Source organism: Rhinoderma darwinii, unplaced genomic scaffold (genome assembly GCF_050947455.1).
Source record: "Rhinoderma darwinii isolate aRhiDar2 unplaced genomic scaffold, aRhiDar2.hap1 Scaffold_2355, whole genome shotgun sequence".
NCBI lineage: Eukaryota > Metazoa > Chordata > Amphibia > Anura > Rhinodermatidae > Rhinoderma > Rhinoderma darwinii.
The window spans coordinates 1-27013 of record NW_027462656.1 but is presented as its reverse complement, the minus strand read 5'-3'; the positions used below and the strand labels follow the sequence as shown (position 1 = coordinate 27013).

At 47.7% G+C, this 27013-nt stretch overlaps 18 non-coding genes and 1 pseudogene across 18 annotated transcripts; all 19 read right to left on the bottom strand.

Annotated features, from left to right (window-relative positions):
• Positions 1-280: 280 nt before the first annotated feature.
• On the bottom strand, positions 281-471 carry LOC142702625 (U2 spliceosomal RNA). Its single transcript, XR_012867189.1, has one exon. It is a non-coding gene; the product is annotated as a U2 spliceosomal RNA (small nuclear RNA).
• Positions 472-1763: 1292 nt separating this feature from the next.
• LOC142702624 (U2 spliceosomal RNA) lies at positions 1764-1954 on the bottom strand. Its single transcript, XR_012867188.1, has one exon. It is a non-coding gene; the product is annotated as a U2 spliceosomal RNA (small nuclear RNA).
• Positions 1955-3242: 1288 nt separating this feature from the next.
• LOC142702623 (U2 spliceosomal RNA) lies at positions 3243-3433 on the bottom strand. The gene has a single exon (XR_012867187.1). It is a non-coding gene; the product is annotated as a U2 spliceosomal RNA (small nuclear RNA).
• A 1284-nt stretch (positions 3434-4717) lies between these two features.
• Positions 4718-4908, bottom strand: LOC142702620 (U2 spliceosomal RNA). The gene has a single exon (XR_012867185.1). It is a non-coding gene; the product is annotated as a U2 spliceosomal RNA (small nuclear RNA).
• Positions 4909-6196: 1288 nt separating this feature from the next.
• On the bottom strand, positions 6197-6387 carry LOC142702619 (U2 spliceosomal RNA). The gene has a single exon (XR_012867184.1). It is a non-coding gene; the product is annotated as a U2 spliceosomal RNA (small nuclear RNA).
• Positions 6388-7679: 1292 nt separating this feature from the next.
• Positions 7680-7870, bottom strand: LOC142702618 (U2 spliceosomal RNA). Its single transcript, XR_012867183.1, has one exon. It is a non-coding gene; the product is annotated as a U2 spliceosomal RNA (small nuclear RNA).
• Positions 7871-9154: 1284 nt separating this feature from the next.
• On the bottom strand, positions 9155-9345 carry LOC142702617 (U2 spliceosomal RNA). The gene has a single exon (XR_012867182.1). It is a non-coding gene; the product is annotated as a U2 spliceosomal RNA (small nuclear RNA).
• Positions 9346-10637: 1292 nt separating this feature from the next.
• On the bottom strand, positions 10638-10828 carry LOC142702616 (U2 spliceosomal RNA). The gene has a single exon (XR_012867181.1). It is a non-coding gene; the product is annotated as a U2 spliceosomal RNA (small nuclear RNA).
• Positions 10829-12112: 1284 nt separating this feature from the next.
• LOC142702615 (U2 spliceosomal RNA) lies at positions 12113-12303 on the bottom strand. The gene has a single exon (XR_012867180.1). It is a non-coding gene; the product is annotated as a U2 spliceosomal RNA (small nuclear RNA).
• Positions 12304-13579: 1276 nt separating this feature from the next.
• On the bottom strand, positions 13580-13770 carry LOC142702614 (U2 spliceosomal RNA). Its single transcript, XR_012867179.1, has one exon. It is a non-coding gene; the product is annotated as a U2 spliceosomal RNA (small nuclear RNA).
• A 1304-nt stretch (positions 13771-15074) lies between these two features.
• LOC142702613 (U2 spliceosomal RNA) lies at positions 15075-15265 on the bottom strand. The gene has a single exon (XR_012867178.1). It is a non-coding gene; the product is annotated as a U2 spliceosomal RNA (small nuclear RNA).
• A 1284-nt stretch (positions 15266-16549) lies between these two features.
• LOC142702612 (U2 spliceosomal RNA) lies at positions 16550-16740 on the bottom strand. The gene has a single exon (XR_012867177.1). It is a non-coding gene; the product is annotated as a U2 spliceosomal RNA (small nuclear RNA).
• Positions 16741-18020: 1280 nt separating this feature from the next.
• LOC142702610 (U2 spliceosomal RNA) lies at positions 18021-18211 on the bottom strand. The gene has a single exon (XR_012867176.1). It is a non-coding gene; the product is annotated as a U2 spliceosomal RNA (small nuclear RNA).
• A 1288-nt stretch (positions 18212-19499) lies between these two features.
• Positions 19500-19690, bottom strand: LOC142702629 (U2 spliceosomal RNA). Its single transcript, XR_012867192.1, has one exon. It is a non-coding gene; the product is annotated as a U2 spliceosomal RNA (small nuclear RNA).
• A 1288-nt stretch (positions 19691-20978) lies between these two features.
• Positions 20979-21169, bottom strand: LOC142702628 (U2 spliceosomal RNA). The gene has a single exon (XR_012867191.1). It is a non-coding gene; the product is annotated as a U2 spliceosomal RNA (small nuclear RNA).
• A 1272-nt stretch (positions 21170-22441) lies between these two features.
• On the bottom strand, positions 22442-22632 carry LOC142702627 (U2 spliceosomal RNA). Its single transcript, XR_012867190.1, has one exon. It is a non-coding gene; the product is annotated as a U2 spliceosomal RNA (small nuclear RNA).
• Positions 22633-23924: 1292 nt separating this feature from the next.
• On the bottom strand, positions 23925-24115 carry LOC142702621 (U2 spliceosomal RNA). The gene has a single exon (XR_012867186.1). It is a non-coding gene; the product is annotated as a U2 spliceosomal RNA (small nuclear RNA).
• Positions 24116-25419: 1304 nt separating this feature from the next.
• Positions 25420-25610, bottom strand: LOC142702609 (U2 spliceosomal RNA). Its single transcript, XR_012867175.1, has one exon. It is a non-coding gene; the product is annotated as a U2 spliceosomal RNA (small nuclear RNA).
• A 1308-nt stretch (positions 25611-26918) lies between these two features.
• Positions 26919-27013, bottom strand: LOC142702626 (U2 spliceosomal RNA; annotated as a pseudogene; the record flags this gene model as incomplete).

Below are 27013 nucleotides of genomic sequence, written 5' to 3'. Positions count from 1 at the left end.
GCTCTTTAACTTACCTAAAAGGGAGGGCGGAGAGAAGACAAGGAAGGTGAATGAGGTGTTCCAATGTGAAATGCCGGAAACACAGAAACACAGACGACACACAACAAGAGGTGGCAATCTATTCATTAATTGCATTTAATCAATGAGCTCATTATCACTCATGCATTGTCCAACAGGTGTTGAAATAATGGGATTAAAAGGGGAGATCCCTTCAGAAAGACAGAAACAATAGCAAAGACAAAAAACACTTTTGGAATCTGCTTTTAGTCAACACATAAGGAAAGGGTGCACCGGTCCTGGAAATACTGCAATACCAGGTCAATGCGTGGAGTGGACAGAGCAAGCTCTATTTCCATCTCCCTGTTCTAAAAATCCATTTAATATATGGTCCCCAGATAGGGGACGTATCAGATATTAAACTGATAAGAACAGATACTACACTTGATCTTAGCCAAAAGGCCGAGAAGCGATAACCCGAACGGGCCGCGCGTTGCCCGAGCCTGCCCGATACTGCTGTTCAGCCCTTGCAGCGATTCAGCCTACTTCTAGGCAATTCCATGGGGCCCTGCAGGCTCACACACTCACAGCTACACGGGAGGTGAATAAAGGCCGGAGAGGAAGCCAGACAGGATTTGCTTCTTTTGCTTGCACCACAATGCAGTGCTGAAAGAGGAGGAATCTACATAAAAACGCCTTCCTGGCAACGCCCAAATGCCCTGCTGCCATGCAGATAAACACTGGCAGCGGCAGCAAGTGCATGCCCACAGCCACCCCTTGTTCCTTCACACCTTGTATCAGCTGTAATCCAGTCCAGTCCAGTGCTGCCTGCTGAGCAGCACTGACCAACACTGCCTGGGCCCAGGCTTTTATCTCTGAGGCCCCATTATGATGTCAGAAAGCTGGCTCTGGAATCCTGAGGGCTCCACTATGACACGTGCAAAGTTCCGTCTGAACTTTATATAAGACGGTGAGGCTCAGTCAGTCACTCAGTGTTGCCTGAGAGGGCAACACTGCAACAGCCGGCCGCCAGGCTGTCTTTTTTTTGCACAGCTAGTTGCCTCCAGGAGGCCACAAGAGGGAGACAAGGGACTGCAAAATGGAAAATAGGCATCCACCAACTTTACAGACAACTTCTCCTTGCTCCTACAACCTCCATCCTTGCACAGTTTGTTATTCTTCTAGGTAACATAGTAACAAATCCAAATTGCTGCTCTCTTTGTAGGCAAGCAAGGCTTTGTTGCAACTGCAATTCTTACTTCTTCTTGAAATGTAGGGACGACAGTACATTCCATCACATCCATCTAGTGTACACAGGTAGGTCCATTGTGGCGGGCAGGCGAGCGGGCGGGCTGCTTTATTGGCTGTTTGCTGTTCCCCTACTCCACTCCACTATTTGACTGTTGTGCTGCATCAATCAATCAATCAATCAATCAATCAATCAATCAATCAATCAATCAATCAATCAGTGGCTGGCTCAGGTGCAGCTCTTTAACTTACCTAAAAGGGAGGGCGGAGAGAAGACAAGGAAGGTGAATGAGGTGTTCCAATGTGAAATGCCGGAAACACAGAAACACAGACGACACACAACAAGAGGTGGCAATCTATTCATTAATTGCATTTAATCAATGAGCTCATTATCACTCATGCATTGTCCAACAGGTGTTGAAATAATGGGATTAAAAGGGGAGATCCCTTCAGAAAGACAGAAACAATAGCAAAGACAAAAAACACTTTTGGAATCTGCTTTTAGTCAACACATAAGGAAAGGGTGCACCGGTCCTGGAAATACTGCAATACCAGGTCAATGCGTGGAGTGGACAGAGCAAGCTCTATTTCCATCTCCCTGTTCTAAAAATCCATTTAATATATGGTCCCCAGATAGGGGACGTATCAGATATTAAACTGATAAGAACAGATACTACACTTGATCTTAGCCAAAAGGCCGAGAAGCGATAACCCGAACGGGCCGCGCGTTGCCCGAGCCTGCCCGATACTGCTGTTCAGCCCTTGCAGCGATTCAGCCTGCTTCTAGGCAATTCCATGGGGCCCTGCAGGCTCACACACTCACAGCTACACGGGAGGTGAATAAAGGCCGGAGAGGAAGCCAGACAGGATTTGCTTCTTTTGCTTGCACCACAATGCAGTGCTGAAAGAGGAGGAATCTACATAAAAACGCCTTCCTGGCAACGCCCAAATGCCCTGCTGCCATGCAGATAAACACTGGCAGCGGCAGCAAGTGCATGCCCACAGCCACCCCTTGTTCCTTCACACCTTGTATCAGCTGTAATCCAGTCCAGTCCAGTGCTGCCTGCTGAGCAGCACTGACCAACACTGCCTGGGCCCAGGCTTTTATCTCTGAGGCCCCATTATGATGTCAGAAAGCTGGCTCTGGAATCCTGAGGGCTCCACTATGACACGTGCAAAGTTCCGTCTGAACTTTATATAAGACGGTGAGGCTCAGTCAGTCACTCAGTGTTGCCTGAGAGGGCAACACTGCAACAGCCGGCCGCCAGGCTGTCTTTTTTTTGCACAGCTAGTTGCCTCCAGGAGGCCACAAGAGGGAGACAAGGGACTGCAAAATGGAAAATAGGCATCCACACACTTTACAGACAACTTCTCCTTGCTCCTACAACCTCCATCCTTGCACAGTTTGTTATTCTTCTAGGTAACATAGTAACAAATCCAAATTGCTGCTCTCTTTGTAGGCAAGCAAGGCTTTGTTGCAACTGCAATTCTTACTTCTTCTTGAAATGTAGGGACGACAGTACATTCCATCACATCCATCTAGTGTACACAGGTAGGTCCATTGTGGCGGGCAGGCGAGCGGGCGGGCTGCTTTATTGGCTGTTTGCTGTTCCCCTACTCCACTCCACTATTTGACTGTTGTGCTGCATCAATCAATCAATCAATCAATCAATCAATCAATCAATCAATCAATCAATCAGTGGCTGGCTCAGGTGCAGCTCTTTAACTTACCTAAAAGGGAGGGCGGAGAGAAGACAAGGAAGGTGAATGAGGTGTTCCAATGTGAAATGCCGGAAACACAGAAACACAGACGACACACAACAAGAGGTGTCAATCTATTCATTAATTGCATTTAATCAATGAGCTCATTATCACTCATGCATTGTCCAACAGGTGTTGAAATAATGGGATTAAAAGGGGAGATCCCTTCAGAAAGACAGAAACAATAGCAAAGACAAAAAACACTTTTGGAATCTGCTTTTAGTCAACACATAAGGAAAGGGTGCACCGGTCCTGGAAATACTGCAATACCAGGTCAATGCGTGGAGTGGACAGAGCAAGCTCTATTTCCATCTCCCTGTTCTAAAAATCCATTTAATATATGGTCCCCAGATAGGGGACGTATCAGATATTAAACTGATAAGAACAGATACTACACTTGATCTTAGCCAAAAGGCCGAGAAGCGATAACCCGAACGGGCCGCGCGTTGCCCGAGCCTGCCCGATACTGCTGTTCAGCCCTTGCAGCGATTCAGCCTACTTCTAGGCAATTCCATGGGGCCCTGCAGGCTCACACACTCACAGCTACACAGGAGGTGAATAAAGGCCGGAGAGGAAGCCAGACAGGATTTGCTTCTTTTGCTTGCACCACAATGCAGTGCTGAAAGAGGAGGAATCTACATAAAAACGCCTTCCTGGCAACGCCCAAATGCCCTGCTGCCATGCAGATAAACACTGGCAGCGGCAGCAAGTGCATGCCCACAGCCACCCCTTGTTCCTTCACACCTTGTATCAGCTGTAATCCAGTCCAGTCCAGTGCTGCCTGCTGAGCAGCACTGACCAACACTGCCTGGGCCCAGGCTTTTATCTCTGAGGCCCCATTATGATGTCAGAAAGCTGGCTCTGGAATCCTGAGGGCTCCACTATGACACGTGCAAAGTTCCGTCTGAACTTTATATAAGACGGTGAGGCTCAGTCAGTCACTCAGTGTTGCCTGAGAGGGCAACACTGCAACAGCCGGCCGCCAGGCTGTCTTTTTTTTGCACAGCTAGTTGCCTCCAGGAGGCCACAAGAGGGAGACAAGGGACTGCAAAATGGAAAATAGGCATCCACCAACTTTACAGACAACTTCTCCTTGCTCCTACAACCTCCATCCTTGCACAGTTTGTTATTCTTCTAGGTAACATAGTAACAAATCCAAATTGCTGCTCTCTTTGTAGGCAAGCAAGGCTTTGTTGCAACTGCAATTCTTACTTCTTCTTGAAATGTAGGGACGACAGTACATTCCATCACATCCATCTAGTGTACACAGGTAGGTCCATTGTGGCGGGCAGGCGAGCGGGCGGGCTGCTTTATTGGCTGTTTGCTGTTCCCCTACTCCACTCCACTATTTGACTGTTGTGCTGCATCAATCAATCAATCAATCAATCAATCAATCAATCAATCAATCAATCAGTGGCTGGCTCAGGTGCAGCTCTTTAACTTACCTAAAAGGGAGGGCGGAGAGAAGACAAGGAAGGTGAATGAGGTGTTCCAATGTGAAATGCCGGAAACACAGAAACACAGACGACACACAACAAGAGGTGGCAATCTATTCATTAATTGCATTTAATCAATGAGCTCATTATCACTCATGCATTGTCCAACAGGTGTTGAAATAATGGGATTAAAAGGGGAGATCCCTTCAGAAAGACAGAAACAATAGCAAAGACAAAAAACACTTTTGGAATCTGCTTTTAGTCAACACATAAGGAAAGGGTGCACCGGTCCTGGAAATACTGCAATACCAGGTCAATGCGTGGAGTGGACAGAGCAAGCTCTATTTCCATCTCCCTGTTCTAAAAATCCATTTAATATATGGTCCCCAGATAGGGGACGTATCAGATATTAAACTGATAAGAACAGATACTACACTTGATCTTAGCCAAAAGGCCGAGAAGCGATAACCCGAACGGGCCGCGCGTTGCCCGAGCCTGCCCGATACTGCTGTTCAGCCCTTGCAGCGATTCAGCCTACTTCTAGGCAATTCCATGGGGCCCTGCAGGCTCACACACTCACAGCTACACGGGAGGTGAATAAAGGCCGGAGAGGAAGCCAGACAGGATTTGCTTCTTTTGCTTGCACCACAATGCAGTGCTGAAAGAGGAGGACTCTACATAAAAACGCCTTCCTGGCAACGCCCAAATGCCCTGCTGCCATGCAGATAAACACTGGCAGCGGCAGCAAGTGCATGCCCACAGCCACCCCTTGTTCCTTCACACCTTGTATCAGCTGTAATCCAGTCCAGTCCAGTGCTGCCTGCTGAGCAGCACTGACCAACACTGCCTGGGCCCAGGCTTTTATCTCTGAGGCCCCATTATGATGTCAGAAAGCTGGCTCTGGAATCCTGAGGGCTCCACTATGACACGTGCAAAGTTCCGTCTGAACTTTATATAAGACGGTGAGGCTCAGTCAGTCACTCAGTGTTGCCTGAGAGGGCAACACTGCAACAGCCGGCCGCCAGGCTGTCTTTTTTTTGCACAGCTAGTTGCCTCCAGGAGGCCACAAGAGGGAGACAAGGGACTGCAAAATGGAAAATAGGCATCCACCAACTTTACAGACAACTTCTCCTTGCTCCTACAACCTCCATCCTTGCACAGTTTGTTATTCTTCTAGGTAACATAGTAACAAATCCAAATTGCTGCTCTCTTTGTAGGCAAGCAAGGCTTTGTTGCAACTGCAATTCTTACTTCTTCTTGAAATGTAGGGACGACAGTACATTCCATCACATCCATCTAGTGTACACAGGTAGGTCCATTGTGGCGGGCAGGCGAGCGGGCGGGCTGCTTTATTGGCTGTTTGCTGTTCCCCTACTCCACTCCACTATTTGACTGTTGTGCTGCATCAATCAATCAATCAATCAATCAATCAATCAATCAATCAATCAATCAATCAGTGGCTGGCTCAGGTGCAGCTCTTTAACTTACCTAAAAGGGAGGGCGGAGAGAAGACAAGGAAGGTGAATGAGGTGTTCCAATGTGAAATGCCGGAAACACAGAAACACAGACGACACACAACAAGAGGTGGCAATCTATTCATTAATTGCATTTAATCAATGAGCTCATTATCACTCATGCATTGTCCAACAGGTGTTGAAATAATGGGATTAAAAGGGGAGATCCCTTCAGAAAGACAGAAACAATAGCAAAGACAAAAAACACTTTTGGAATCTGCTTTTAGTCAACACATAAGGAAAGGGTGCACCGGTCCTGGAAATACTGCAATACCAGGTCAATGCGTGGAGTGGACAGAGCAAGCTCTATTTCCATCTCCCTGTTCTAAAAATCCATTTAATATATGGTCCCCAGATAGGGGACGTATCAGATATTAAACTGATAAGAACAGATACTACACTTGATCTTAGCCAAAAGGCCGAGAAGCGATAACCCGAACGGGCCGCGCGTTGCCCGAGCCTGCCCGATACTGCTGTTCAGCCCTTGCAGCGATTCAGCCTACTTCTAGGCAATTCCATGGGGCCCTGCAGGCTCACACACTCACAGCTACACGGGAGGTGAATAAAGGCCGGAGAGGAAGCCAGACAGGATTTGCTTCTTTTGCTTGCACCACAATGCAGTGCTGAAAGAGGAGGAATCTACATAAAAATGCCTTCCTGGCAACGCCCAAATGCCCTGCTGCCATGCAGATAAACACTGGCAGCGGCAGCAAGTGCATGCCCACAGCCACCCCTTGTTCCTTCACACCTTGTATCAGCTGTAATCCAGTCCAGTCCAGTGCTGCCTGCTGAGCAGCACTGACCAACACTGCCTGGGCCCAGGCTTTTATCTCTGAGGCCCCATTATGATGTCAGAAAGCTGGCTCTGGAATCCTGAGGGCTCCACTATGACACGTGCAAAGTTCCGTCTGAACTTTATATAAGACGGTGAGGCTCAGTCAGTCACTCAGTGTTGCCTGAGAGGGCAACACTGCAACAGCCGGCCGCCAGGCTGTCTTTTTTTTGCACAGCTAGTTGCCTCCAGGAGGCCACAAGAGGGAGACAAGGGACTGCAAAATGGAAAATAGGCATCCACCAACTTTACAGACAACTTCTCCTTGCTCCTACAACCTCCATCCTTGCACAGTTTGTTATTCTTCTAGGTAACATAGTAACAAATCCAAATTGCTGCTCTCTTTGTAGGCAAGCAAGGCTTTGTTGCAACTGCAATTCTTACTTCTTCTTGAAATGTAGGGACGACAGTACATTCCATCACATCCATCTAGTGTACACAGGTAGGTCCATTGTGGCGGGCAGGCGAGCGGGCGGGCTGCTTTATTGGCTGTTTGCTGTTCCCCTACTCCACTCCACTATTTGACTGTTGTGCTGCATCAATCAATCAATCAATCAATCAATCAATCAATCAATCAATCAATCAATCAATCAGTGGCTGGCTCAGGTGCAGCTCTTTAACTTACCTAAAAGGGAGGGCGGAGAGAAGACAAGGAAGGTGAATGAGGTGTTCCAATGTGAAATGCCGGAAACACAGAAACACAGACGACACACAACAAGAGGTGGCAATCTATTCATTAATTGCATTTAATCAATGAGCTCATTATCACTCATGCATTGTCCAACAGGTGTTGAAATAATGGGATTAAAAGGGGAGATCCCTTCAGAAAGACAGAAACAATAGCAAAGACAAAAAACACTTTTGGAATCTGCTTTTAGTCAACACATAAGGAAAGGGTGCACCGGTCCTGGAAATACTGCAATACCAGGTCAATGCGTGGAGTGGACAGAGCAAGCTCTATTTCCATCTCCCTGTTCTAAAAATCCATTTAATATATGGTCCCCAGATAGGGGACGTATCAGATATTAAACTGATAAGAACAGATACTACACTTGATCTTAGCCAAAAGGCCGAGAAGCGATAACCCGAACGGGCCGCGCGTTGCCCGAGCCTGCCCGATACTGCTGTTCAGCCCTTGCAGCGATTCAGCCTACTTCTAGGCAATTCCATGGGGCCCTGCAGGCTCACACACTCACAGCTACACGGGAGGTGAATAAAGGCCGGAGAGGAAGCCAGACAGGATTTGCTTCTTTTGCTTGCACCACAATGCAGTGCTGAAAGAGGAGGAATCTACATAAAAACGCCTTCCTGGCAACGCCCAAATGCCCTGCTGCCATGCAGATAAACACTGGCAGCGGCAGCAAGTGCATGCCCACAGCCACCCCTTGTTCCTTCACACCTTGTATCAGCTGTAATCCAGTCCAGTCCAGTGCTGCCTGCTGAGCAGCACTGACCAACACTGCCTGGGCCCAGGCTTTTATCTCTGAGGCCCCATTATGATGTCAGAAAGCTGGCTCTGGAATCCTGAGGGCTCCACTATGACACGTGCAAAGTTCCGTCTGAACTTTATATAAGACGGTGAGGCTCAGTCAGTCACTCAGTGTTGCCTGAGAGGGCAACACTGCAACAGCCGGCCGCCAGGCTGTCTTTTTTTTGCACAGCTAGTTGCCTCCAGGAGGCCACAAGAGGGAGACAAGGGACTGCAAAATGGAAAATAGGCATCCACCAACTTTACAGACAACTTCTCCTTGCTCCTACAACCTCCATCCTTGCACAGTTTGTTATTCTTCTAGGTAACATAGTAACAAATCCAAATTGCTGCTCTCTTTGTAGGCAAGCAAGGCTTTGTTGCAACTGCAATTCTTACTTCTTCTTGAAATGTAGGGACGACAGTACATTCCATCACATCCATCTAGTGTACACAGGTAGGTCCATTGTGGCGGGCAGGCGAGCGGGCGGGCTGCTTTATTGGCTGTTTGCTGTTCCCCTACTCCACTCCACTATTTGACTGTTGTGCTGCATCAATCAATCAATCAATCAATCAATTAATCAATCAATCAATCAATCAGTGGCTGGCTCAGGTGCAGCTCTTTAACTTACCTAAAAGGGAGGGCGGAGAGAAGACAAGGAAGGTGAATGAGGTGTTCCAATGTGAAATGCCGGAAACACAGAAACACAGACGACACACAACAAGAGGTGGCAATCTATTCATTAATTGCATTTAATCAATGAGCTCATTATCACTCATGCATTGTCCAACAGGTGTTGAAATAATGGGATTAAAAGGGGAGATCCCTTCAGAAAGACAGAAACAATAGCAAAGACAAAAAACACTTTTGGAATCTGCTTTTAGTCAACACATAAGGAAAGGGTGCACCGGTCCTGGAAATACTGCAATACCAGGTCAATGCGTGGAGTGGACAGAGCAAGCTCTATTTCCATCTCCCTGTTCTAAAAATCCATTTAATATATGGTCCCCAGATAGGGGACGTATCAGATATTAAACTGATAAGAACAGATACTACACTTGATCTTAGCCAAAAGGCCGAGAAGCGATAACCCGAACGGGCCGCGCGTTGCCCGAGCCTGCCCGATACTGCTGTTCAGCCCTTGCAGCGATTCAGCCTACTTCTAGGCAATTCCATGGGGCCCTGCAGGCTCACACACTCACAGCTACACGGGAGGTGAATAAAGGCCGGAGAGGAAGCCAGACAGGATTTGCTTCTTTTGCTTGCACCACAATGCAGTGCTGAAAGAGGAGGAATCTACATAAAAATGCCTTCCTGGCAACGCCCAAATGCCCTGCTGCCATGCAGATAAACACTGGCAGCGGCAGCAAGTGCATGCCCACAGCCACCCCTTGTTCCTTCACACCTTGTATCAGCTGTAATCCAGTCCAGTCCAGTGCTGCCTGCTGAGCAGCACTGACCAACACTGCCTGGGCCCAGGCTTTTATCTCTGAGGCCCCATTATGATGTCAGAAAGCTGGCTCTGGAATCCTGAGGGCTCCACTATGACACGTGCAAAGTTCCGTCTGAACTTTATATAAGACGGTGAGGCTCAGTCAGTCACTCAGTGTTGCCTGAGAGGGCAACACTGCAACAGCCGGCCGCCAGGCTGTCTTTTTTTTGCACAGCTAGTTGCCTCCAGGAGGCCACAAGAGGGAGACAAGGGACTGCAAAATGGAAAATAGGCATCCACCAACTTTACAGACAACTTCTCCTTGCTCCTACAACCTCCATCCTTGCACAGTTTGTTATTCTTCTAGGTAACATAGTAACAAATCCAAATTGCTGCTCTCTTTGTAGGCAAGCAAGGCTTTGTTGCAACTGCAATTCTTACTTCTTCTTGAAATGTAGGGACGACAGTACATTCCATCACATCCATCTAGTGTACACAGGTAGGTCCATTGTGGCGGGCAGGCGAGCGGGCGGGCTGCTTTATTGGCTGTTTGCTGTTCCCCTACTCCACTCCACTATTTGACTGTTGTGCTGCATCAATCAATCAATCAATCAATCAATCAATCAATCAATCAATCAATCAATCAATCAGTGGCTGGCTCAGGTGCAGCTCTTTAACTTACCTAAAAGGGAGGGCGGAGAGAAGACAAGGAAGGTGAATGAGGTGTTCCAATGTGAAATGCCGGAAACACAGAAACACAGACGACACACAACAAGAGGTGGCAATCTATTCATTAATTGCATTTAATCAATGAGCTCATTATCACTCATGCATTGTCCAACAGGTGTTGAAATAATGGGATTAAAAGGGGAGATCCCTTCAGAAAGACAGAAACAATAGCAAAGACAAAAAACACTTTTGGAATCTGCTTTTAGTCAACACATAAGGAAAGGGTGCACCGGTCCTGGAAATACTGCAATACCAGGTCAATGCGTGGAGTGGACAGAGCAAGCTCTATTTCCATCTCCCTGTTCTAAAAATCCATTTAATATATGGTCCCCAGATAGGGGACGTATCAGATATTAAACTGATAAGAACAGATACTACACTTGATCTTAGCCAAAAGGCCGAGAAGCGATAACCCGAACGGGCCGCGCGTTGCCCGAGCCTGCCCGATACTGCTGTTCAGCCCTTGCAGCGATTCAGCCTACTTCTAGGCAATTCCATGGGGCCCTGCAGGCTCACACACTCACAGCTACACGGGAGGTGAATAAAGGCCGGAGAGGAAGCCAGACAGGATTTGCTTCTTTTGCTTGCACCACAATGCAGTGCTGAAAGAGGAGGAATCTACATAAAAACGCCTTCCTGGCAACGCCCAAATGCCCTGCTGCCATGCAGATAAACACTGGCAGCGGCAGCAAGTGCATGCCCACAGCCACCCCTTGTTCCTTCACACCTTGTATCAGCTGTAATCCAGTCCAGTCCAGTGCTGCCTGCTGAGCAGCACTGACCAACACTGCCTGGGCCCAGGCTTTTATCTCTGAGGCCCCATTATGATGTCAGAAAGCTGGCTCTGGAATCCTGAGGGCTCCACTATGACACGTGCAAAGTTCCGTCTGAACTTTATATAAGACGGTGAGGCTCAGTCAGTCACTCAGTGTTGCCTGAGAGGGCAACACTGCAACAGCCGGCCGCCAGGCTGTCTTTTTTTTGCACAGCTAGTTGCCTCCAGGAGGCCACAAGAGGGAGACAAGGGACTGCAAAATGGAAAATAGGCATCCACCAACTTTACAGACAACTTCTCCTTGCTCCTACAACCTCCATCCTTGCACAGTTTGTTATTCTTCTAGGTAACATAGTAACAAATCCAAATTGCTGCTCTCTTTGTAGGCAAGCAAGGCTTTGTTGCAACTGCAATTCTTACTTCTTCTTGAAATGTAGGGACGACAGTACATTCCATCACATCCATCTAGTGTACACAGGTAGGTCCATTGTGGCGGGCAGGCGAGCGGGCGGGCTGCTTTATTGGCTGTTTGCTGTTCCCCTACTCCACTCCACTATTTGACTGTTGTGCTGCATCAATCAATCAATCAATCAATCAATTAATCAATCAATCAATCAATCAGTGGCTGGCTCAGGTGCAGCTCTTTAACTTACCTAAAAGGGAGGGCGGAGAGAAGACAAGGAAGGTGAATGAGGTGTTCCAATGTGAAATGCCGGAAACACAGAAACACAGACGACACACAACAAGAGGTGGCAATCTATTCATTAATTGCATTTAATCAATGAGCTCATTATCACTCATGCATTGTCCAACAGGTGTTGAAATAATGGGATTAAAAGGGGAGATCCCTTCAGAAAGACAGAAACAATAGCAAAGACAAAAAACACTTTTGGAATCTGCTTTTAGTCAACACATAAGGAAAGGGTGCACCGGTCCTGGAAATACTGCAATACCAGGTCAATGCGTGGAGTGGACAGAGCAAGCTCTATTTCCATCTCCCTGTTCTAAAAATCCATTTAATATATGGTCCCCAGATAGGGGACGTATCAGATATTAAACTGATAAGAACAGATACTACACTTGATCTTAGCCAAAAGGCCGAGAAGCGATAACCCGAACGGGCCGCGCGTTGCCCGAGCCTGCCCGATACTGCTGTTCAGCCCTTGCAGCGATTCAGCCTACTTCTAGGCAATTCCATGGGGCCCTGCAGGCTCACACACTCACAGCTACACGGGAGGTGAATAAAGGCCGGAGAGGAAGCCAGACAGGATTTGCTTCTTTTGCTTGCACCACAATGCAGTGCTGAAAGAGGAGGAATCTACATAAAAACGCCTTCCTGGCAACGCCCAAATGCCCTGCTGCCATGCAGATAAACACTGGCAGCGGCAGCAAGTGCATGCCCACAGCCACCCCTTGTTCCTTCACACCTTGTATCAGCTGTAATCCAGTCCAGTCCAGTGCTGCCTGCTGAGCAGCACTGACCAACACTGCCTGGGCCCAGGCTTTTATCTCTGAGGCCCCATTATGATGTCAGAAAGCTGGCTCTGGAATCCTGAGGGCTCCACTATGACACGTGCAAAGTTCCGTCTGAACTTTATATAAGACGGTGAGGCTCAGTCAGTCACTCAGTGTTGCCTGAGAGGGCAACACTGCAACAGCCGGCCGCCAGGCTGTCTTTTTTTTGCACAGCTAGTTGCCTCCAGGAAGCCACAAGAGGGAGACAAGGGACTGCAAAATGGAAAATAGGCATCCACCAACTTTACAGACAACTTCTCCTTGCTCCTACAACCTCCATCCTTGCACAGTTTGTTATTCTTCTAGGTAACATAGTAACAAATCCAAATTGCTGCTCTCTTTGTAGGCAAGCAAGGCTTTGTTGCAACTGCAATTCTTACTTCTTCTTGAAATGTAGGGACGACAGTACATTCCATCACATCCATCTAGTGTACACAGGTAGATCCATTGTGGCGGGCAGGCGAGCGGGCGGGCTGCTTTATTGGCTGTTTGCTGTTCCCCTACTCCACTCCACTATTTGACTGTTGTGCTGCATCAATCAATCAATCAATCAATCAATCAATCAATCAATCAGTGGCTGGCTCAGGTGCAGCTCTTTAACTTACCTAAAAGGGAGGGCGGAGAGAAGACAAGGAAGGTGAATGAGGTGTTCCATTGTGAAATGCCGGAAACACAGAAACACAGACGACACACAACAAGAGGTGGCAATCTATTCATTAATTGCATTTAATCAATGAGCTCATTATCACTCATGCATTGTCCAACAGGTGTTGAAATAATGGGATTAAAAGGGGAGATCCCTTCAGAAAGACAGAAACAATAGCAAAGACAAAAAACACTTTTGGAATCTGCTTTTAGTCAACACATAAGGAAAGGGTGCACCGGTCCTGGAAATACTGCAATACCAGGTCAATGCGTGGAGTGGACAGAGCAAGCTCTATTTCCATCTCCCTGTTCTAAAAATCCATTTAATATATGGTCCCCAGATAGGGGACGTATCAGATATTAAACTGATAAGAACAGATACTACACTTGATCTTAGCCAAAAGGCCGAGAAGCGATAACCCGAACGGGCCGCGCGTTGCCCGAGCCTGCCCGATACTGCTGTTCAGCCCTTGCAGCGATTCAGCCTACTTCTAGGCAATTCCATGGGGCCCTGCAGGCTCACACACTCACAGCTACACGGGAGGTGAATAAAGGCCGGAGAGGAAGCCAGACAGGATTTGCTTCTTTTGCTTGCACCACAATGCAGTGCTGAAAGAGGAGGAATCTACATAAAAACGCCTTCCTGGCAACGCCCAAATGCCCTGCTGCCATGCAGATAAACACTGGCAGCGGCAGCAAGTGCATGCCCACAGCCACCCCTTGTTCCTTCACACCTTGTATCAGCTGTAATCCAGTCCAGTCCAGTGCTGCCTGCTGAGCAGCACTGACCAACACTGCCTGGGCCCAGGCTTTTATCTCTGAGGCCCCATTATGATGTCAGAAAGCTGGCTCTGGAATCCTGAGGGCTCCACTATGACACGTGCAAAGTTCCGTCTGAACTTTATATAAGACGGTGAGGCTCAGTCAGTCACTCAGTGTTGCCTGAGAGGGCAACACTGCAACAGCCGGCCGCCAGGCTGTCTTTTTTTTGCACAGCTAGTTGCCTCCAGGAGGCCACAAGAGGGAGACAAGGGACTGCAAAATGGAAAATAGGCATCCACCAACTTTACAGACAACTTCTCCTTGCTCCTACAACCTCCATCCTTGCACAGTTTGTTATTCTTCTAGGTAACATAGTAACAAATCCAAATTGCTGCTCTCTTTGTAGGCAAGCAAGGCTTTGTTGCAACTGCAATTCTTACTTCTTCTTGAAATGTAGGGACGACAGTACATTCCATCACATCCATCTAGTGTACACAGGTAGGTCCATTGTGGCGGGCAGGCGAGCGGGCGGGCTGCTTTATTGGCTGTTTGCTGTTCCCCTACTCCACTCCACTATTTGACTGTTGTGCTGCATCAATCAATCAATCAATCAATCAATCAATCAATCAATCAATCAATCAATCAATCAATCAATCAATCAGTGGCTGGCTCAGGTGCAGCTCTTTAACTTACCTAAAAGGGAGGGCGGAGAGAAGACAAGGAAGGTGAATGAGGTGTTCCAATGTGAAATGCCGGAAACACAGAAACACAGACGACACACAACAAGAGGTGGCAATCTATTCATTAATTGCATTTAATCAATGAGCTCATTATCACTCATGCATTGTCCAACAGGTGTTGAAATAATGGGATTAAAAGGGGAGATCCCTTCAGAAAGACAGAAACAATAGCAAAGACAAAAAACACTTTTGGAATCTGCTTTTAGTCAACACATAAGGAAAGGGTGCACCGGTCCTGGAAATACTGCAATACCAGGTCAATGCGTGGAGTGGACAGAGCAAGCTCTATTTCCATCTCCCTGTTCTAAAAATCCATTTAATATATGGTCCCCAGATAGGGGACGTATCAGATATTAAACTGATAAGAACAGATACTACACTTGATCTTAGCCAAAAGGCCGAGAAGCGATAACCCGAACGGGCCGCGCGTTGCCCGAGCCTGCCCGATACTGCTGTTCAGCCCTTGCAGCGATTCAGCCTACTTCTAGGCAATTCCATGGGGCCCTGCAGGCTCACACACTCACAGCTACACGGGAGGTGAATAAAGGCCGGAGAGGAAGCCAGACAGGATTTGCTTCTTTTGCTTGCACCACAATGCAGTGCTGAAAGAGGAGGAATCTACATAAAAACGCCTTCCTGGCAACGCCCAAATGCCCTGCTGCCATGCAGATAAACACTGGCAGCGGCAGCAAGTGCATGCCCACAGCCACCCCTTGTTCCTTCACACCTTGTATCAGCTGTAATCCAGTCCAGTCCAGTGCTGCCTGCTGAGCAGCACTGACCAACACTGCCTGGGCCCAGGCTTTTATCTCTGAGGCCCCATTATGATGTCAGAAAGCTGGCTCTGGAATCCTGAGGGCTCCACTATGACACGTGCAAAGTTCCGTCTGAACTTTATATAAGACGGTGAGGCTCAGTCAGTCACTCAGTGTTGCCTGAGAGGGCAACACTGCAACAGCCGGCCGCCAGGCTGTCTTTTTTTTGCACAGCTAGTTGCCTCCAGGAGGCCACAAGAGGGAGACAAGGGACTGCAAAATGGAAAATAGGCATCCACCAACTTTACAGACAACTTCTCCTTGCTCCTACAACCTCCATCCTTGCACAGTTTGTTATTCTTCTAGGTAACATAGTAACAAATCCAAATTGCTGCTCTCTTTGTAGGCAAGCAAGGCTTTGTTGCAACTGCAATTCTTACTTCTTCTTGAAATGTAGGGACGACAGTACATTCCATCACATCCATCTAGTGTACACAGGTAGGTCCATTGTGGCGGGCAGGCGAGCGGGCGGGCTGCTTTATTGGCTGTTTGCTGTTCCCCTACTCCACTCCACTATTTGACTGTTGTGCTGCATCAATCAATCAATCAATCAATCAATCAATCAATCAATCAATCAATCAGTGGCTGGCTCAGGTGCAGCTCTTTAACTTACCTAAAAGGGAGGGCGGAGAGAAGACAAGGAAGGTGAATGAGGTGTTCCAATGTGAAATGCCGGAAACACAGAAACACAGACGACACACAACAAGAGGTGGCAATCTATTCATTAATTGCATTTAATCAATGAGCTCATTATCACTCATGCATTGTCCAACAGGTGTTGAAATAATGGGATTAAAAGGGGAGATCCCTTCAGAAAGACAGAAACAATAGCAAAGACAAAAAACACTTTTGGAATCTGCTTTTAGTCAACACATAAGGAAAGGGTGCACCGGTCCTGGAAATACTGCAATACCAGGTCAATGCGTGGAGTGGACAGAGCAAGCTCTATTTCCATCTCCCTGTTCTAAAAATCCATTTAATATATGGTCCCCAGATAGGGGACGTATCAGATATTAAACTGATAAGAACAGATACTACACTTGATCTTAGCCAAAAGGCCGAGAAGCGATAACCCGAACGGGCCGCGCGTTGCCCGAGCCTGCCCGATACTGCTGTTCAGCCCTTGCAGCGATTCAGCCTACTTCTAGGCAATTCCATGGGGCCCTGCAGGCTCACACACTCACAGCTACACGGGAGGTGAATAAAGGCCGGAGAGGAAGCCAGACAGGATTTGCTTCTTTTGCTTGCACCACAATGCAGTGCTGAAAGAGGAGGAATCTACATAAAAACGCCTTCCTGGCAACGCCCAAATGCCCTGCTGCCATGCAGATAAACACTGGCAGCGGCAGCAAGTGCATGCCCACAGCCACCCCTTGTTCCTTCACACCTTGTATCAGCTGTAATCCAGTCCAGTCCAGTGCTGCCTGCTGAGCAGCACTGACCAACACTGCCTGGGCCCAGGCTTTTATCTCTGAGGCCCCATTATGATGTCAGAAAGCTGGCTCTGGAATCCTGAGGGCTCCACTATGACACGTGCAAAGTTCCGTCTGAACTTTATATAAGACGGTGAGGCTCAGTCAGTCACTCAGTGTTGCCTGAGAGGGCAACACTGCAACAGCCGGCCGCCAGGCTGTCTTTTTTTTGCACAGCTAGTTGCCTCCAGGAGGCCACAAGAGGGAGACAAGGGACTGCAAAATGGAAAATAGGCATCCACCAACTTTACAGACAACTTCTCCTTGCTCCTACAACCTCCATCCTTGCACAGTTTGTTATTCTTCTAGGTAACATAGTAACAAATCCAAATTGCTGCTCTCTTTGTAGGCAAGCAAGGCTTTGTTGCAACTGCAATTCTTACTTCTTCTTGAAATGTAGGGACGACAGTACATTCCATCACATCCATCTAGTGTACACAGGTAGGTCCATTGTGGCGGGCAGGCGAGCGGGCGGGCTGCTTTATTGGCTGTTTGCTGTTCCCCTACTCCACTCCACTATTTGACTGTTGTGCTGCATCAATCAATCAATCAATCAATCAATCAATCAATCAATCAATCAGTGGCTGGCTCAGGTGCAGCTCTTTAACTTACCTAAAAGGGAGGGCGGAGAGAAGACAAGGAAGGTGAATGAGGTGTTCCAATGTGAAATGCCGGAAACACAGAAACACAGACGACACACAACAAGAGGTGGCAATCTATTCATTAATTGCATTTAATCAATGAGCTCATTATCACTCATGCATTGTCCAACAGGTGTTGAAATAATGGGATTAAAAGGGGAGATCCCTTCAGAAAGACAGAAACAATAGCAAAGACAAAAAACACTTTTGGAATCTGCTTTTAGTCAACACATAAGGAAAGGGTGCACCGGTCCTGGAAATACTGCAATACCAGGTCAATGCGTGGAGTGGACAGAGCAAGCTCTATTTCCATCTCCCTGTTCTAAAAATCCATTTAATATATGGTCCCCAGATAGGGGACGTATCAGATATTAAACTGATAAGAACAGATACTACACTTGATCTTAGCCAAAAGGCCGAGAAGCGATAACCCGAACGGGCCGCGCGTTGCCCGAGCCTGCCCGATACTGCTGTTCAGCCCTTGCAGCGATTCAGCCTACTTCTAGGCAATTCCATGGGGCCCTGCAGGCTCACACACTCACAGCTACACGGGAGGTGAATAAAGGCCGGAGAGGAAGCCAGACAGGATTTGCTTCTTTTGCTTGCACCACAATGCAGTGCTGAAAGAGGAGGAATCTACATAAAAACGCCTTCCTGGCAACGCCCAAATGCCCTGCTGCCATGCAGATAAACACTGGCAGCGGCAGCAAGTGCATGCCCACAGCCACCCCTTGTTCCTTCACACCTTGTATCAGCTGTAATCCAGTCCAGTCCAGTGCTGCCTGCTGAGCAGCACTGACCAACACTGCCTGGGCCCAGGCTTTTATCTCTGAGGCCCCATTATGATGTCAGAAAGCTGGCTCTGGAATCCTGAGGGCTCCACTATGACACGTGCAAAGTTCCGTCTGAACTTTATATAAGACGGTGAGGCTCAGTCAGTCACTCAGTGTTGCCTGAGAGGGCAACACTGCAACAGCCGGCCGCCAGGCTGTCTTTTTTTTGCACAGCTAGTTGCCTCCAGGAGGCCACAAGAGGGAGACAAGGGACTGCAAAATGGAAAATAGGCATCCACCAACTTTACAGACAACTTCTCCTTGCTCCTACAACCTCCATCCTTGCACAGTTTGTTATTCTTCTAGGTAACATAGTAACAAATCCAAATTGCTGCTCTCTTTGTAGGCAAGCAAGGCTTTGTTGCAACTGCAATTCTTACTTCTTCTTGAAATGTAGGGACGACAGTACATTCCATCACATCCATCTAGTGTACACAGGTAGGTCCATTGTGGCGGGCAGGCGAGCGGGCGGGCTGCTTTATTGGCTGTTTGCTGTTCCCCTACTCCACTCCACTATTTGACTGTTGTGCTGCATCAATCAATCAATCAATCAATCAATCAATCAATCAATCAATCAATCAATCAGTGGCTGGCTCAGGTGCAGCTCTTTAACTTACCTAAAAGGGAGGGCGGAGAGAAGACAAGGAAGGTGAATGAGGTGTTCCAATGTGAAATGCCGGAAACACAGAAACACAGACGACACACAACAAGAGGTGGCAATCTATTCATTAATTGCATTTAATCAATGAGCTCATTATCACTCATGCATTGTCCAACAGGTGTTGAAATAATGGGATTAAAAGGGGAGATCCCTTCAGAAAGACAGAAACAATAGCAAAGACAAAAAACACTTTTGGAATCTGCTTTTAGTCAACACATAAGGAAAGGGTGCACCGGTCCTGGAAATACTGCAATACCAGGTCAATGCGTGGAGTGGACAGAGCAAGCTCTATTTCCATCTCCCTGTTCTAAAAATCCATTTAATATATGGTCCCCAGATAGGGGACGTATCAGATATTAAACTGATAAGAACAGATACTACACTTGATCTTAGCCAAAAGGCCGAGAAGCGATAACCCGAACGGGCCGCGCGTTGCCCGAGCCTGCCCGATACTGCTGTTCAGCCCTTGCAGCGATTCAGCCTGCTTCTAGGCAATTCCATGGGGCCCTGCAGGCTCACACACTCACAGCTACACGGGAGGTGAATAAAGGCCGGAGAGGAAGCCAGACAGGATTTGCTTCTTTTGCTTGCACCACAATGCAGTGCTGAAAGAGGAGGAATCTACATAAAAACGCCTTCCTGGCAACGCCCAAATGCCCTGCTGCCATGCAGATAAACACTGGCAGCGGCAGCAAGTGCATGCCCACAGCCACCCCTTGTTCCTTCACACCTTGTATCAGCTGTAATCCAGTCCAGTCCAGTGCTGCCTGCTGAGCAGCACTGACCAACACTGCCTGGGCCCAGGCTTTTATCTCTGAGGCCCCATTATGATGTCAGAAAGCTGGCTCTGGAATCCTGAGGGCTCCACTATGACACGTGCAAAGTTCCGTCTGAACTTTATATAAGACGGTGAGGCTCAGTCAGTCACTCAGTGTTGCCTGAGAGGGCAACACTGCAACAGCCGGCCGCCAGGCTGTCTTTTTTTTGCACAGCTAGTTGCCTCCAGGAGGCCACAAGAGGGAGACAAGGGACTGCAAAATGGAAAATAGGCATCCACACACTTTACAGACAACTTCTCCTTGCTCCTACAACCTCCATCCTTGCACAGTTTGTTATTCTTCTAGGTAACATAGTAACAAATCCAAATTGCTGCTCTCTTTGTAGGCAAGCAAGGCTTTGTTGCAACTGCAATTCTTACTTCTTCTTGAAATGTAGGGACGACAGTACATTCCATCACATCCATCTAGTGTACACAGGTAGGTCCATTGTGGCGGGCAGGCGAGCGGGCGGGCTGCTTTATTGGCTGTTTGCTGTTCCCCTACTCCACTCCACTATTTGACTGTTGTGCTGCATCAATCAATCAATCAATCAATCAATCAATCAATCAATCAATCAATCAATCAGTGGCTGGCTCAGGTGCAGCTCTTTAACTTACCTAAAAGGGAGGGCGGAGAGAAGACAAGGAAGGTGAATGAGGTGTTCCAATGTGAAATGCCGGAAACACAGAAACACAGACGACACACAACAAGAGGTGTCAATCTATTCATTAATTGCATTTAATCAATGAGCTCATTATCACTCATGCATTGTCCAACAGGTGTTGAAATAATGGGATTAAAAGGGGAGATCCCTTCAGAAAGACAGAAACAATAGCAAAGACAAAAAACACTTTTGGAATCTGCTTTTAGTCAACACATAAGGAAAGGGTGCACCGGTCCTGGAAATACTGCAATACCAGGTCAATGCGTGGAGTGGACAGAGCAAGCTCTATTTCCATCTCCCTGTTCTAAAAATCCATTTAATATATGGTCCCCAGATAGGGGACGTATCAGATATTAAACTGATAAGAACAGATACTACACTTGATCTTAGCCAAAAGGCCGAGAAGCGATAACCCGAACGGGCCGCGCGTTGCCCGAGCCTGCCCGATACTGCTGTTCAGCCCTTGCAGCGATTCAGCCTACTTCTAGGCAATTCCATGGGGCCCTGCAGGCTCACACACTCACAGCTACACGGGAGGTGAATAAAGGCCGGAGAGGAAGCCAGACAGGATTTGCTTCTTTTGCTTGCACCACAATGCAGTGCTGAAAGAGGAGGAATCTACATAAAAACGCCTTCCTGGCAACGCCCAAATGCCCTGCTGCCATGCAGATAAACACTGGCAGCGGCAGCAAGTGCATGCCCACAGCCACCCCTTGTTCCTTCACACCTTGTATCAGCTGTAATCCAGTCCAGTCCAGTGCTGCCTGCTGAGCAGCACTGACCAACACTGCCTGGGCCCAGGCTTTTATCTCTGAGGCCCCATTATGATGTCAGAAAGCTGGCTCTGGAATCCTGAGGGCTCCACTATGACACGTGCAAAGTTCCGTCTGAACTTTATATAAGACGGTGAGGCTCAGTCAGTCACTCAGTGTTGCCTGAGAGGGCAACACTGCAACAGCCGGCCGCCAGGCTGTCTTTTTTTTGCACAGCTAGTTGCCTCCAGGAGGCCACAAGAGGGAGACAAGGGACTGCAAAATGGAAAATAGGCATCCACCAACTTTACAGACAACTTCTCCTTGCTCCTACAACCTCCATCCTTGCACAGTTTGTTATTCTTCTAGGTAACATAGTAACAAATCCAAATTGCTGCTCTCTTTGTAGGCAAGCAAGGCTTTGTTGCAACTGCAATTCTTACTTCTTCTTGAAATGTAGGGACGACAGTACATTCCATCACATCCATCTAGTGTACACAGGTAGGTCCATTGTGGCGGGCAGGCGAGCGGGCGGGCTGCTTTATTGGCTGTTTGCTGTTCCCCTACTCCACTCCACTATTTGACTGTTGTGCTGCATCAATCAATCAATCAATCAATCAATCAATCAATCAGTGGCTGGCTCAGGTGCAGCTCTTTAACTTACCTAAAAGGGAGGGCGGAGAGAAGACAAGGAAGGTGAATGAGGTGTTCCAATGTGAAATGCCGGAAACACAGAAACACAGACGACACACAACAAGAGGTGGCAATCTATTCATTAATTGCATTTAATCAATGAGCTCATTATCACTCATGCATTGTCCAACAGGTGTTGAAATAATGGGATTAAAAGGGGAGATCCCTTCAGAAAGACAGAAACAATAGCAAAGACAAAAAACACTTTTGGAATCTGCTTTTAGTCAACACATAAGGAAAGGGTGCACCGGTCCTGGAAATACTGCAATACCAGGTCAATGCGTGGAGTGGACAGAGCAAGCTCTATTTCCATCTCCCTGTTCTAAAAATCCATTTAATATATGGTCCCCAGATAGGGGACGTATCAGATATTAAACTGATAAGAACAGATACTACACTTGATCTTAGCCAAAAGGCCGAGAAGCGATAACCCGAACGGGCCGCGCGTTGCCCGAGCCTGCCCGATACTGCTGTTCAGCCCTTGCAGCGATTCAGCCTACTTCTAGGCAATTCCATGGGGCCCTGCAGGCTCACACACTCACAGCTACACGGGAGGTGAATAAAGGCCGGAGAGGAAGCCAGACAGGATTTGCTTCTTTTGCTTGCACCACAATGCAGTGCTGAAAGAGGAGGAATCTACATAAAAACGCCTTCCTGGCAACGCCCAAATGCCCTGCTGCCATGCAGATAAACACTGGCAGCGGCAGCAAGTGCATGCCCACAGCCACCCCTTGTTCCTTCACACCTTGTATCAGCTGTAATCCAGTCCAGTCCAGTGCTGCCTGCTGAGCAGCACTGACCAACACTGCCTGGGCCCAGGCTTTTATCTCTGAGGCCCCATTATGATGTCAGAAAGCTGGCTCTGGAATCCTGAGGGCTCCACTATGACACGTGCAAAGTTCCGTCTGAACTTTATATAAGACGGTGAGGCTCAGTCAGTCACTCAGTGTTGCCTGAGAGGGCAACACTGCAACAGCCGGCCGCCAGGCTGTCTTTTTTTTGCACAGCTAGTTGCCTCCAGGAGGCCACAAGAGGGAGACAAGGGACTGCAAAATGGAAAATAGGCATCCACCAACTTTACAGACAACTTCTCCTTGCTCCTACAACCTCCATCCTTGCACAGTTTGTTATTCTTCTAGGTAACATAGTAACAAATCCAAATTGCTGCTCTCTTTGTAGGCAAGCAAGGCTTTGTTGCAACTGCAATTCTTACTTCTTCTTGAAATGTAGGGACGACAGTACATTCCATCACATCCATCTAGTGTACACAGGTAGGTCCATTGTGGCGGGCAGGCGAGCGGGCGGGCTGCTTTATTGGCTGTTTGCTGTTCCCCTACTCCACTCCACTATTTGACTGTTGTGCTGCATCAATCAATCAATCAATCAATCAATCAATCAATCAATCAATCAATCAATCAATCAGTGGCTGGCTCAGGTGCAGCTCTTTAACTTACCTAAAAGGGAGGGCGGAGAGAAGACAAGGAAGGTGAATGAGGTGTTCCAATGTGAAATGCCGGAAACACAGAAACACAGACGACACACAACAAGAGGTGGCAATCTATTCATTAATTGCATTTAATCAATGAGCTCATTATCACTCATGCATTGTCCAACAGGTGTTGAAATAATGGGATTAAAAGGGGAGATCCCTTCAGAAAGACAGAAACAATAGCAAAGACAAAAAACACTTTTGGAATCTGCTTTTAGTCAACACATAAGGAAAGGGTGCACCGGTCCTGGAAATACTGCAATACCAGGTCAATGCGTGGAGTGGACAGAGCAAGCTCTATTTCCATCTCCCTGTTCTAAAAATCCATTTAATATATGGTCCCCAGATAGGGGACGTATCAGATATTAAACTGATAAGAACAGATACTACACTTGATCTTAGCCAAAAGGCCGAGAAGCGATAACCCGAACGGGCCGCGCGTTGCCCGAGCCTGCCCGATACTGCTGTTCAGCCCTTGCAGCGATTCAGCCTACTTCTAGGCAATTCCATGGGGCCCTGCAGGCTCACACACTCACAGCTACACGGGAGGTGAATAAAGGCCGGAGAGGAAGCCAGACAGGATTTGCTTCTTTTGCTTGCACCACAATGCAGTGCTGAAAGAGGAGGAATCTACATAAAAACGCCTTCCTGGCAACGCCCAAATGCCCTGCTGCCATGCAGATAAACACTGGCAGCGGCAGCAAGTGCATGCCCACAGCCACCCCTTGTTCCTTCACACCTTGTATCAGCTGTAATCCAGTCCAGTCCAGTGCTGCCTGCTGAGCAGCACTGACCAACACTGCCTGGGCCCAGGCTTTTATCTCTGAGGCCCCATTATGATGTCAGAAAGCTGGCTCTGGAATCCTGAGGGCTCCACTATGACACGTGCAAAGTTCCGTCTGAACTTTATATAAGACGGTGAGGCTCAGTCAGTCACTCAGTGTTGCCTGAGAGGGCAACACTGCAACAGCCGGCCGCCAGGCTGTCTTTTTTTTGCACAGCTAGTTGCCTCCAGGAGGCCACAAGAGGGAGACAAGGGACTGCAAAATGGAAAATAGGCATCCACCAACTTTACAGACAACTTCTCCTTGCTCCTACAACCTCCATCCTTGCACAGTTTGTTATTCTTCTAGGTAACATAGTAACAAATCCAAATTGCTGCTCTCTTTGTAGGCAAGCAAGGCTTTGTTGCAACTGCAATTCTTACTTCTTCTTGAAATGTAGGGACGACAGTACATTCCATCACATCCATCTAGTGTACACAGGTAGGTCCATTGTGGCGGGCAGGCGAGCGGGCGGGCTGCTTTATTGGCTGTTTGCTGTTCCCCTACTCCACTCCACTATTTGACTGTTGTGCTGCATCAATCAATCAATCAATCAATCAATCAATCAATCAATCAATCAATCAATCAATCAATCAATCAATCAGTGGCTGGCTCAGGTGCAGCTCTTTAACTTACCTAAAAGGGAGGGCGGAGAGAAGACAAGGAAGGTGAATGAGGTGTTCCAATGTGAAATGCCGGAAACACAGAAACACAGACGACACACAACAAGAGGTGGCAATCTATTCATTAATTGCATTTAATCAATGAGCTCATTATCACTCATGCATTGTCCAACAGGTGTTGAAATAATGGGATTAAAAGGGGAGATCCCTTCAGAAAGACAGAAACAATAGCAAAGACAAAAAACACTTTTGGAATCTGCTTTTAGTCAACACATAAGGAAAGGGTGCACCGGTCCTGGAAATACTGCAATACCAGGTCAATGCGTGGAGTGGACAGAGCAAGCTCTATTTCCATCTCCCTGTTCTAAAAATCCATTTAATATATGGTCCCCAGATAGGGGACGTATCAGATATTAAACTGATAAGAACAGATACTACACTTGATCTTAGCCAAAAGGCCGAGAAGCGATAACCCGAACGGGCCGCGCGTTGCCCGAGCCTGCCCGATACTGCTGTTCAGCCCTTGCAGCGATTCAGCCTACTTCTAGGCAATTCCATGGGGCCCTGCAGGCTCACACACTCACAGCTACACGGGAGGTGAATAAAGGCCGGAGAGGAAGCCAGACAGGATTTGCTTCTTTTGCTTGCACCACAATGCAGTGCTGAAAGAGGAGGAATCTACATAAAAACGCCTTCCTGGCAACGCCCAAATGCCCTGCTGCCATGCAGATAAACACTGGCAGCGGCAGCAAGTGCATGCCCACAGCCACCCCTTGTTCCTTCACACCTTGTATCAGCTGTAATCCAGTCCAGTCCAGTGCTGCCTGCTGAGCAGCACTGACCAACACTGCCTGGGCCCAGGCTTTTATCTCTGAGGCCCCATTATGATGTCAGAAAGCTGGCTCTGGAATCCTGAGGGCTCCACTATGACACGTGCAAAGTTCCGTCTGAACTTTATATAAGACGGTGAGGCTCAGTCAGTCACTCAGTGTTGCCTGAGAGGGCAACACTGCAACAGCCGGCCGCCAGGCTGTCTTTTTTTTGCACAGCTAGTTGCCTCCAGGAGGCCACAAGAGGGAGACAAGGGACTGCAAAATGGAAAATAGGCATCCACCAACTTTACAGACAACTTCTCCTTGCTCCTACAACCTCCATCCTTGCACAGTTTGTTATTCTTCTAGGTAACATAGTAACAAATCCAAATTGCTGCTCTCTTTGTAGGCAAGCAAGGCTTTGTTGCAACTGCAATTCTTACTTCTTCTTGAAATGTAGGGACGACAGTACATTCCATCACATCCATCTAGTGTACACAGGTAGGTCCATTGTGGCGGGCAGGCGAGCGGGCGGGCTGCTTTATTGGCTGTTTGCTGTTCCCCTACTCCACTCCACTATTTGACTGTTGTGCTGCATCAATCAATCAATCAATCAATCAATCAATCAATCAATCAATCAATCAATCAATCAATCAATCAATCAATCAGTGGCTGGCTCAGGTGCAGCTCTTTAACTTACCTAAAAGGGAGGGCGGAGAGAAGACAAGGAAGGTGAATGAGGTGTTCCAATGTGAAATGCCGGAAACACAGAAACACAGACGACACACAACAAGAGGTGGCAATCTATTCATTAATTGCATTTAATCAATGAGCTCATTATCACTCATGCATTGTCCAACAGGTGTTGAAATAATGGGATTAAAAGGGGAGATCCCTTCAGAAAGACAGAAACAATAGCAAAGACAAAAAACACTTTTGGAATCTGCTTTTAGTCAACACATAAGGAAAGGGTGCACCGGTCCTGGAAATACTGCAATACCAGGTCAATGCGTGGAGTGGACAGAGCAAGCTCTATTTCCATCTCCCTGTTCTAAAAATCC